Genomic DNA, 9493 nt, shown 5'->3' with positions numbered 1-9493 from the left:
CCTTTATTAACATATATTTTCCTTTCTATAAGCAGACTGAACACAGTACCACTGTATAAGTACACAAAGATCAGGACCTCAGGGAACTGGTCATTTTCCCTTCCAACACATGATAAAAAAAATAAAATAAACAAATTTCGAATAACTCATCAATTTAGAATTACAACTCTTTATAACTCCCTACGGAAATAATAATAATCTCCTAAAGTAATGGTACAATTTGGATAGAGAATGGTGTTTCTCATGAATTTTATAATTAAATCCCCCTATTCCGTTAATTTCTAAAGAGGTTGATCATTCCTCATTAGGAATTTTCTCCCTTTCTTTCCCTGTCCTTCGGAAACCATTAAAATTCCTCTTCAAAACATTTCCATCCTCCTGCATACCCAATTTAACTGAATTGAAAAGACCCCATTCAATAAATCCCACAACACAGCGACAGTGTCTCCCCACCGAGTCTAACGATTCACTGGTCTCCTTTTCCCCATGATTTTCCATAACCACTACACCACATAAAAAAGTAATAATAATCATTTTAGGTTAGGTAACCCATATACTAATTCCTCGTGATCCCAGTTCATTTTAGGTTAGGTAACCCCTATACTAATTCCTTGTGATCCCAGTTCATTTTAGGTTAGGTAACCCCTATACTAATTCCTCGTGATCCCAGTTCATTTTAGGTTAGGTAACCCCTATACTAATTCTTCGTGATCCCAGTTCATTTTAGGTTAGGTAACCCCTATACTAATTCCTCGTGATCCCAGTTCATTTTAGGTTAGGTAACCCCTATACTAATTCCTCGTGATCCCAGTTCATTTTAGGTTAGGTAACCCCTATACTAATTCCTCGTGATCCCAGTTCATTTTAGGTTAGGTAACCCCTATACTAATTCCTCGTGATCCCAGTTCATTTTAGGTTAGGTAACCCCTATACTAATTCCTCGTGATCCCAGTTCATTTTAGGTTAGGTAACCCCTATCGTGATCCCAGTTCATTTTAGGTTAGGTCCTCGTGATCCCAGTTCATTTTAGGTTAGGTAACCCCTATACTAATTCCTCGTGTGATCCCAGTTCATTTTAGGTTAGGTAACCCCTATACTAATTCCTCGTGATCCCAGTTCATTTTAGGTTAGGTAACCCCTATAGTAATTCCCGTGATCCCAGTTCATTTTACTAATAATCCTTGTGATCCCAGTTCATTTTAGGTTAGGTAACCCCTATACTAATTCCTCGTGATCCCAGTTCATTTTAGGTTAAGTAACCCCTATACTAATTCCTTGTGATCCCAGTTCATTTTAGGTTAGGTAACCCTTATACTAATTCCTCGTGATCCCAGTTCATTTTAGGTTAGGTAACCCCTATACTAATTCCTCGTGATCCCAGTTCATTTTAGGTTAGGTAACCCCTATACTAATTCCTCGTGATCCCAGTTCATATTATGTTAGGTAACCCCTATACTAATTCCTTGTGATCCCAGTTCATTTTAGGTAACCCCTATACTAATTCCTTGTGATCCCAGTTCATTTTAGGTAACCCCTATACTAATTCCTTGTGATCCCAGTTAATTTTAGGTAACCCCTATACTAATTCCTCGTGATCCAAGTTCATATTATGTTAGGTAACCCCTATACTAATTCCTCGTGATCCCAGTTCATTTTAGGTTAGGTAACCCCTATACTAATTCCTCGTGACCCCTCCATCCTTTCGTCCATTCTAGAATCGTATTCCAGAATAAGACGATATCAAACGTAACTTTATTTAAAAAATAAAACCACATAAAATGTCTCATGATTAAAAAAAAAATCGCTGTCGCTGTTAACACGCCCCATTGTGACCAGAATGTACCGAAATCATGAACTACTCCAAATGCATACCACACACAGTCTACCCCGTTATGTTACTCGCTTCCCTTCTGTGTTGTAACTAGAGCCATCTGCATACAATATTTTACCCATTTCCAATGCTGTCTCTTGCAAACCAGGACTGGGTTTTGGAGTAATCTGATCTGGGTCACATGTATGCGATTCACCCTCCCCATGCAACGGCATTAATGACGCAGGATTCAAACCACCAAACTTATGTAATTGTAGATTTTCCCCATTTACTGTTAACTTCTTTGTTTGTCCATCTTGCACTAGTAACATGTTATGCTTTTGTGCTGTCCACTATGGTTGATACTGCCTGGGGAACATAAACTCTACTTTTTGACCCATTGTAATTGAAGCCGTGTTTTGCAACCCCATTTAAAAGAACATTTTAGGTTTGGCAATTCCAATGCTGGCGCTTGACCCAATTGCTTCTTTAACTCGACAAATGCTTCCTCACACTCTTGATTCCACTCTATCCCCTCATGGGGTCCCTTCCCCCCCTTTCTTCCACTCTGTAAGTTTCTCAGCAATTTCAGAGTATAACGAAATAAAATGTCTAACAAAATTGAAAACTCTTAACGCACGTGCACTAAGTCCAGACAACATTTTTTTAAAGTACAATAAAAGTTAGTAGAAACATGCCAAACGATGTTTAAAATCAATCCTCCGGTTGTTTTTGTCATAAATAATATTTAAACCAGACAAAAGCTTCGTCAACAGGAAAGGAGAAACAAGAAAGTCACGTTCCCGATCAGGCTGATTCCACTGGCCTCTGAAAGTGCTGTATCAAAACACTAGTATATTGAGCTTTTGATTCTGGTTTTATGTTTTTATGCCAAGTCATAATTGCCTCCCTGGATTCTTTATTAGATTTGAATTCTCTGTTAGCGGGAAAATGTTGTCCAATTTGATCTAATTTGCTAAATTTAACCCATATTCCAGCCGAATCGGGCGCTTCTTTCAGCACCTCTATGGCTTTATTAAACACTGCTAGCTCTATATGTCACGTTCTGACCTTAGTTATTTTATTATGTCTTTGTTTTAGTATGGTCAGGGCGTGTGTTGGGTGAGTTGTCTATGTTCTTTTTTCTTTTGATTTGGGATTGCTGTGTTCGGCCTGGTATGGTTCTTAATCAGAGGCAGCTGTCAATCGTTGTCCCTGATTGAGAATCATACGTTTCCGGTTCCGGGTTGGAGCGAGCGGTCGCATTCGCACTTCGCTCTGCAGGTTGTATAACTTTTTCATTACATTTCATTATAGTACAACGGTTGATTTGTCTAATCTTAGCAATTCTTCTTAGCTAGCTACATAGCCGTCCTTGTATCAGAGATAATTGCATAATTATCGTATTTCGTCGCCCTAACGTAGCCTTCACTGCTATTCGCCCAGGAGCTAGCAACGCTAGCTAACGCACACGGATTAGCATCACTGTAGTGCTATTCACTCAACTGAACGACTTGATTAGTCTAGTGTTAGCTAGCTACATAGCTGTCTTTGTTTCCAAGATAATTGTGTAGTTTAGTGTGTGTAGCCTTGGAGTGATTATCTTAATTCACTGAGGGTCGCTAGCCAGCTATTTGTCGTCCTTAACGTAGGAGACTCTGCTAGCTAGCCAACAGCTAACAGCTAGCCAACGTCTACTGTTTCGAATTCAACAACCCGGTCAGGTAGTTTCACATTTTCATTTCATTTCATTACAGTACAACGGTTTGATTTGTTTGATCGTAGCTAGCTACATAGCTAGCTACATAGCCGTCTTTGTTTCAAAGATAATTGTGTAGTCTAGAGCGATTTCCTAGGTTAGCTAGCCAGCTATTGTCGTTCTTTTAACGCAACGTAACGTAAACAACACTGCTAGCTAGCCAGCTAGCCCCGAATAGTAGCACTGTAGAAACTATTACACTCAACGGAACGACTTGATTAGTGTAGTGTCAACAACGCAGCTACTGCCAGCTAGCCTACTTTAGCAGTACTGTATCATTTTAATCATTTTAGTCAATAAGATTCTTGCTACGTAAGCTTAACTTTCTGAACATTCGAGACGTGTAGTCCACTTGTCATTCCAATCTCCTTGCATTAGCGTAGCCTTTTCTGTAGCCTGTCAACTATGTGTCTGTCTATCCCTGTTCTCTCCTCTCTGCACAGACCATACAAACGCTCCACACCGCGTGGCCGCGACCACCCTACTCTGGTGGTCCCAGCGCGTACGACCCACGTGGAGTTCCAGGTCTCCGGTAGCCTCTGGAACTGCCGATCTGCGGCCAACAAGGCAGAGTTCATCTCAGCCTATGCCTCCCTCCAGTCCCTTGACTTCTTGGCACTGACGGAAACATGGATCACCACAGATAACACTGCTACTCCTACTGCTCTCTCCTCGTCCGCCCACGTGTTCATGCACACCCCGAGAGCTTCTGGTCAGCGGGGTGGTGGCACCGGGATCCTCATCTCTCCCAAGTGGTCTTTCTCTCTTTCTCCCCTTACCCATCTGTCTATCGCCTCCTTTGAATTCCATGCTGTCACAGTTACCAGCCCTTTCAAGCTTAACATCCTTATCATTTATCGCCCTCCAGGTTCCTCGGAGAGTTCATCAATGAGCTTGATGCCTTGATAAGCTCCTTTCCTGAGGACGGCTCACCTCTCACAGTTCTGGGCGACTTTAACCTCCCCACGTCTACCTTTGACTCATTCCTCTCTGCCTCCTTCTTTCCACTCCTCTCCTCTTTTGACCTCACCCTCTCACCTTCCCCCCCTACTCACAAGGCAGGCAATACGCTTGACCTCATCTTTACTAGATGCTGTTCTTCCACTAACCTCATTGCAACTCCCCTCCAAGTCTCCGACCACTACCTTGTATCCTTTTCCCTCTCGCTCTCATCCAACACTTCCCACACTGCCCCTACTCGGATGGTATCGCGCCGTCCCAACCTTCGCTCTCTCTCCCCCGCTACTCTCTCCTCTTCCATCCTATCATCTCTTCCCTCTGCTCAAACTTTCTCCAACCTATCTCCTGATTCTGCCTCCTCAACCCTCCTCTCCTCCCTTACTGCATCCTTTGACTCTCTATGTCCCCTATCCTCCAGGCCGGCTCGGTCCTCCCCTCCCGCTCCGTGGCTCGACGACTCATTGCGAGCTCACAGAACAGGGCTCCGGGCAGCCGAGCGGAAATGGAGGAAAACTTCGCCTCCCTGCGGACCTGGCATCCTTTCACTCCCTCCTCTCTACATTTTCCTCCTCTGTCTCTGCTGCTAAAGCCACTTTCTACCATTCTAAATTCCAAGCATCTGCCTCTAACCCTAGGAAGCTCTTTGCCACCTTCTCCTCCCTCCTGAATCCTCCCCCCTCCTCCTCTCTGCAGATGACTTCGTCAACCATTTTGAAAAGAAGGTCGACGACATCCGATCCTCGTTTGCTAAGTCAAACGACACCGCTGGTTCTGCTCACACTGCCCTACCCTATGCTCTGACCTCTTTCTCCCTCTCTCTCCAGATGAAATCTTGCGTCTTGTGACGGCCGGCCGCCCAACAACCTGCCCGCTTGACCCTATCCCCTCTCTTCTCCAGACCATTTCCGGAGACCTTCTCCCCTTACCTCACCTCGCTCATCAACTCATCCCTGACCGCTGGCTACGTCCCTCCCGTCTTCAAGAGAGCGAGAGTTGCACCCTTCTGAAAAAACCTACACTCGATCCCTCCGATGTCAACAACTACAGACCAGTATCCCTTCTCTCTTTTCTCTCCAAAACTCTTGAGCGTGCCGTCCTTGGCCAGCTCTACCGCTATCTCTCTCAGAATGACCTTCTTGATCCAAATCAGTCAGGTTTCAAGACTAGTCATTCAACTGAGACTGCTCTTCTCTGTATCACGGAGGCGCTCCGCACTGCTAAAGCTAACTCTCTCTCCTCTGCTCTCATCCTTCTAGACCTATCGGCTGCCTTCGATACTGTGAACCATCAGATCCTCCTCTCCACCCTCTCCGAGTTGGGCATCTCCGGCGCGGCCCACGCTTGGATTGCGTCCTACCTGACAGGTCGCTCCTACCAGGTGGCGTGGCGAGAATCTGTCTCCTCACCACGCGCTCTCACCACTGGTGTCCCCCAGGGCTCTGTTCTAGGCCCTCTCTTATTCTCGCTATACACCAAGTCACTTGGCTCTGTCATAACCTCACATGGTCTCTCCTATCATTGCTATGCAGACGACACACAATTAATCTTCTCCTTTCCCCCTTCTGAATGACCAGGTGGCGAATCGCATCTCTGCATGTCTGGCAGACATATCAGTGTGGATGACGGATCACCACCTCAAGCTGAACCTCAGCAAGACGGAGCTCCTCTTCCTCCCGGGAAGGACTGCCCGTTCCATGATCTCGCCATCATGGTTGACAACTCCATTGTGTCCTCCTCCCAGAGCGCTAAGAACCTTGGCGTGATCCTGGACAACACCCTGACGTTCTCAACTAACCTCAAGGCGGTGTCCCGTTCCTGTAGGTTCATGCTCTACAACATCCGCAGAGTACGACCCTGCCTCACACAGGAAGCGGCGCAGGTCCTAATCCAGGCACTTGTCATCTCCCGTCTTGATTACTGCAACTCGCTGTTGGCTGGGCTCCCTGCCTGTGCCATTAAACCCCTACAACTCATCCAGAACGCCGCAGCCCGTCTGGTGTTCAACCTTCCCAAGTTCTCGCACGTCACCCCGCTCCTCCGCTCTCTCCACTGGCTTCCAGTTGAAGCTCGCATCCGCTACAAGACCATGGTGCTTGCCTACGGAGCTGTGAGGGAACGGCACCTCAGTACCTCCAGGCTCTGATCAGGCCCTACACCCAAACAAGGGCACTGCGTTCATCCACCTCTGGCCTGCTCGCCTCCCTACCACTGAGGAAGTACAGTTCCCGCTCAGCCCAGTCAAAACTGTTCGCTGCTCTGGCCCCCAATGGTGGAACAAACTCCCTCACGACGCCAGGACAGCGGAGTCAATCACCACCTTCCGGAGACACCTGAAACCCCACCTCTTCAAGGAATACCTAGGATAGGGTAAGTAAGGGTAAGTAATCCTTCTCACCCCCCCCCCCCCAAAAAAAAAAGATTTAGATGCAAGTGGCTGTTCCACTGGATGCCATAAGGTGTATGCACCAATTTGTAAGTCGCTCTGGATAAGAGCGTCTGCTAAATGACTTAAATGTAAATGTAAATACTTAGGGAGCCTGGTTTCACTTTTGAGTTGTGGGTGTTTATTTTCCGTGTTAGTGTCTGTGCCACACGGGACTGTTTCTGTTTGATGACTTCACGTTTATTGTTTTGTTCCGTGTTCATTACTTTATTAAAAAACATGAACACTTACCACGCTGAGCTTTGGTCCTCACCTTCTTCCACCAACGACAGCCGTTACACTATATTACAGGGAGTAACGGGTCCGGTCCGTCTGTCACCATATCAATAGTTATTAATCCCTAAACACTCCCAATGGTGTTCAGGGTATTTTACATTTCTTCACTCCCGTCTAAAATACACACCTTTTATTAACTATGTGCTAAGATAGCACTACACACTTCCCCAGATAATAATTAATTGGTCACAGCACTTAATACTTTGTATTAGAACCGATACCATAGCATCTGCAAAGTTATTACTGGAGAATACAATTTCTTAATGGCTTTGTGCCATATCTCCTCCAATATCCCTATTATTGATAACACACCTCACCAAAATTATTCACACTTGTCTTCATATTTCCATATAATTGTCCATGGTTCAGTACCCCAACAGGTCACACAACTAACCTCCCATTCACACACACACACACACTTTTATGGCTACTACAACTAGGCTCTCACCCAGTTATAGGTTATGCAGGGAACCAACACTGCCGGAATTTACCCCCTAGGACTTACCCTTCGCAGGTTCCAGCCTACCCGGACTTACCTTCTGGGACTCACCCTATATTTATAGTAATCGCAGGTATTAACCCACTGGGGTTTACTATTGACTTTATAGTACTTGCATGAACCAACCTACTAGGGATTTACCCCCTAGGACTTACACTACAGGTACCAGCCTGTAAGAGTTTACCTTCCGGGCCTTACCATTTATAATAAAGCTAAGACCGGTCATTACACAATGGGCCTATAGAATTAAACTTAGGCTCTCCATATCCGTATCCCATAATTAGTTCAGCCAACGATCCTCATCTCCCCAAGATGTCAAAATGAGTGGAAACAGATATACATGTAGGAACTAGCATACCTTGTTTCTTGCCAGCTCTGCTCCACTGATCTGGACTCTTTGGTCTGATTACAAATCATATTTTTCAGAGTAAATAACTCACGGACACTAGAGAAGCTTTAACCAAGTTTAATTCTTCTCAAAAGTTCTGTACAGCTGTAATTCAGACAACCCAACATTTCTCCCATCACAGATATATATATATCCCACTTAAGACACTCCTTCTCTCCAATCCAAACCTATATTACTCCCTTCAGGGGATCTGACCTCACCTTCTGACCTCAACCCCTCCTTCACCTCGTCCACAGATGTCCATCTGCCTCCCCTATAGCAATCCTTTGATCTCCTCCCATCCACCCAGCACATTCCACAGCCACTCTGTCTTTCTACAGATCTCACTCCTTAAATATACTATGCGTCTGATCTATCATGTCTTCAATATGTCAATGTTCAAAATGTCAAATCCAACAGAGGGTACTATGGTGTTGTTGACCAGCTGGTGATACAATAGGACAGGTGAGAGAAGATCATTGCATGTAAATATATATTGGCTACCTGTGTAGAGAGTGAATTCAAAACATTTCAGAGAATATACAGTATCTGATTCTGTGGAGATATTTTTTATGTGTTTTTTTAAAGTTTAAAGTATAGGATAATGCCCAGATTTTTAAAAACTCTTGTCTGCTTAGATTTTTTTTCTGTGGATGAGTATGTCTGGGTACACCTGTCCGTTTAGTTTTGTGGAGAAGTACATGCTTTTTTTAATCAAAGCACTTGAGATGAAGATGGATAGCTTGGAGAGGATGTTGTGGCTAACAGTGGCAAAGGCTTTTCTGAGGTGGAGAACTGCACCTACAACACCTCGTTTGTCCAGCTTGGCCTTGATCATCTTTACGAGATAGCAATGTACATTTTCTGTAGACTCTGTAGAGTGACCTAAACTGCATGGGGTGAAGGGGACAACTACCCACATTCAAGTGGGCTGTTAGCTGTTCCATAACCACTTTCTCTGCAACCTTGGAGATGACAGGGAGGATACTGATTGGTCTGTAGTTGCTCACGCCATATTGGTCTGGTGATTTATATATTGGTGTTAAAATAGATGATTTCGATGCCGTAGGAAATGTGTTTTTCTGTATTGAAAGGTTCATTATTTGGGTGTATCAGGATTTCTTTGTACTGTTTTAGAAGTGTGCTTTGAAAGACCACAATGTCAATGGATTTAAGGTGTTTTTTCCTCCATTGACATGCGAGGTATGCTATGTAAAGAATTAATGCTGTTTTCTTACTTTCAGTTAGATGTAATGAAAAAATGACTGAATAAGAATAAACATTATCTCTGGTATACAGCATGCGACTCTTTCTGAAGTATGACATCATACATTATCAATGACCAAGGACACAGCTAC

General features: G+C 44.4%; 1 long non-coding RNA gene across 1 annotated transcript; it reads left to right on the top strand.

The window, feature by feature from the left end:
• Positions 1–414: 414 nt before the first annotated feature.
• Positions 415–1591, top strand: LOC127906377 (uncharacterized). The gene is made up of 3 exons (XR_008061072.1): positions 415–685; positions 733–967; positions 1209–1591. It is a non-coding gene; the product is annotated as an uncharacterized LOC127906377 (long non-coding RNA).
• The last annotated feature ends 7902 nt before the right edge of the window (positions 1592–9493 follow it).

The sequence above is a fragment of the Oncorhynchus keta genome, chromosome 12, assembly GCF_023373465.1.
Source record: "Oncorhynchus keta strain PuntledgeMale-10-30-2019 chromosome 12, Oket_V2, whole genome shotgun sequence".
NCBI classification, from domain to species: domain Eukaryota; kingdom Metazoa; phylum Chordata; class Actinopteri; order Salmoniformes; family Salmonidae; genus Oncorhynchus; species Oncorhynchus keta.
The sequence above is the reverse complement of the archived record's forward strand: the minus strand, read 5'-3'. Positions and strand labels throughout refer to the sequence as shown.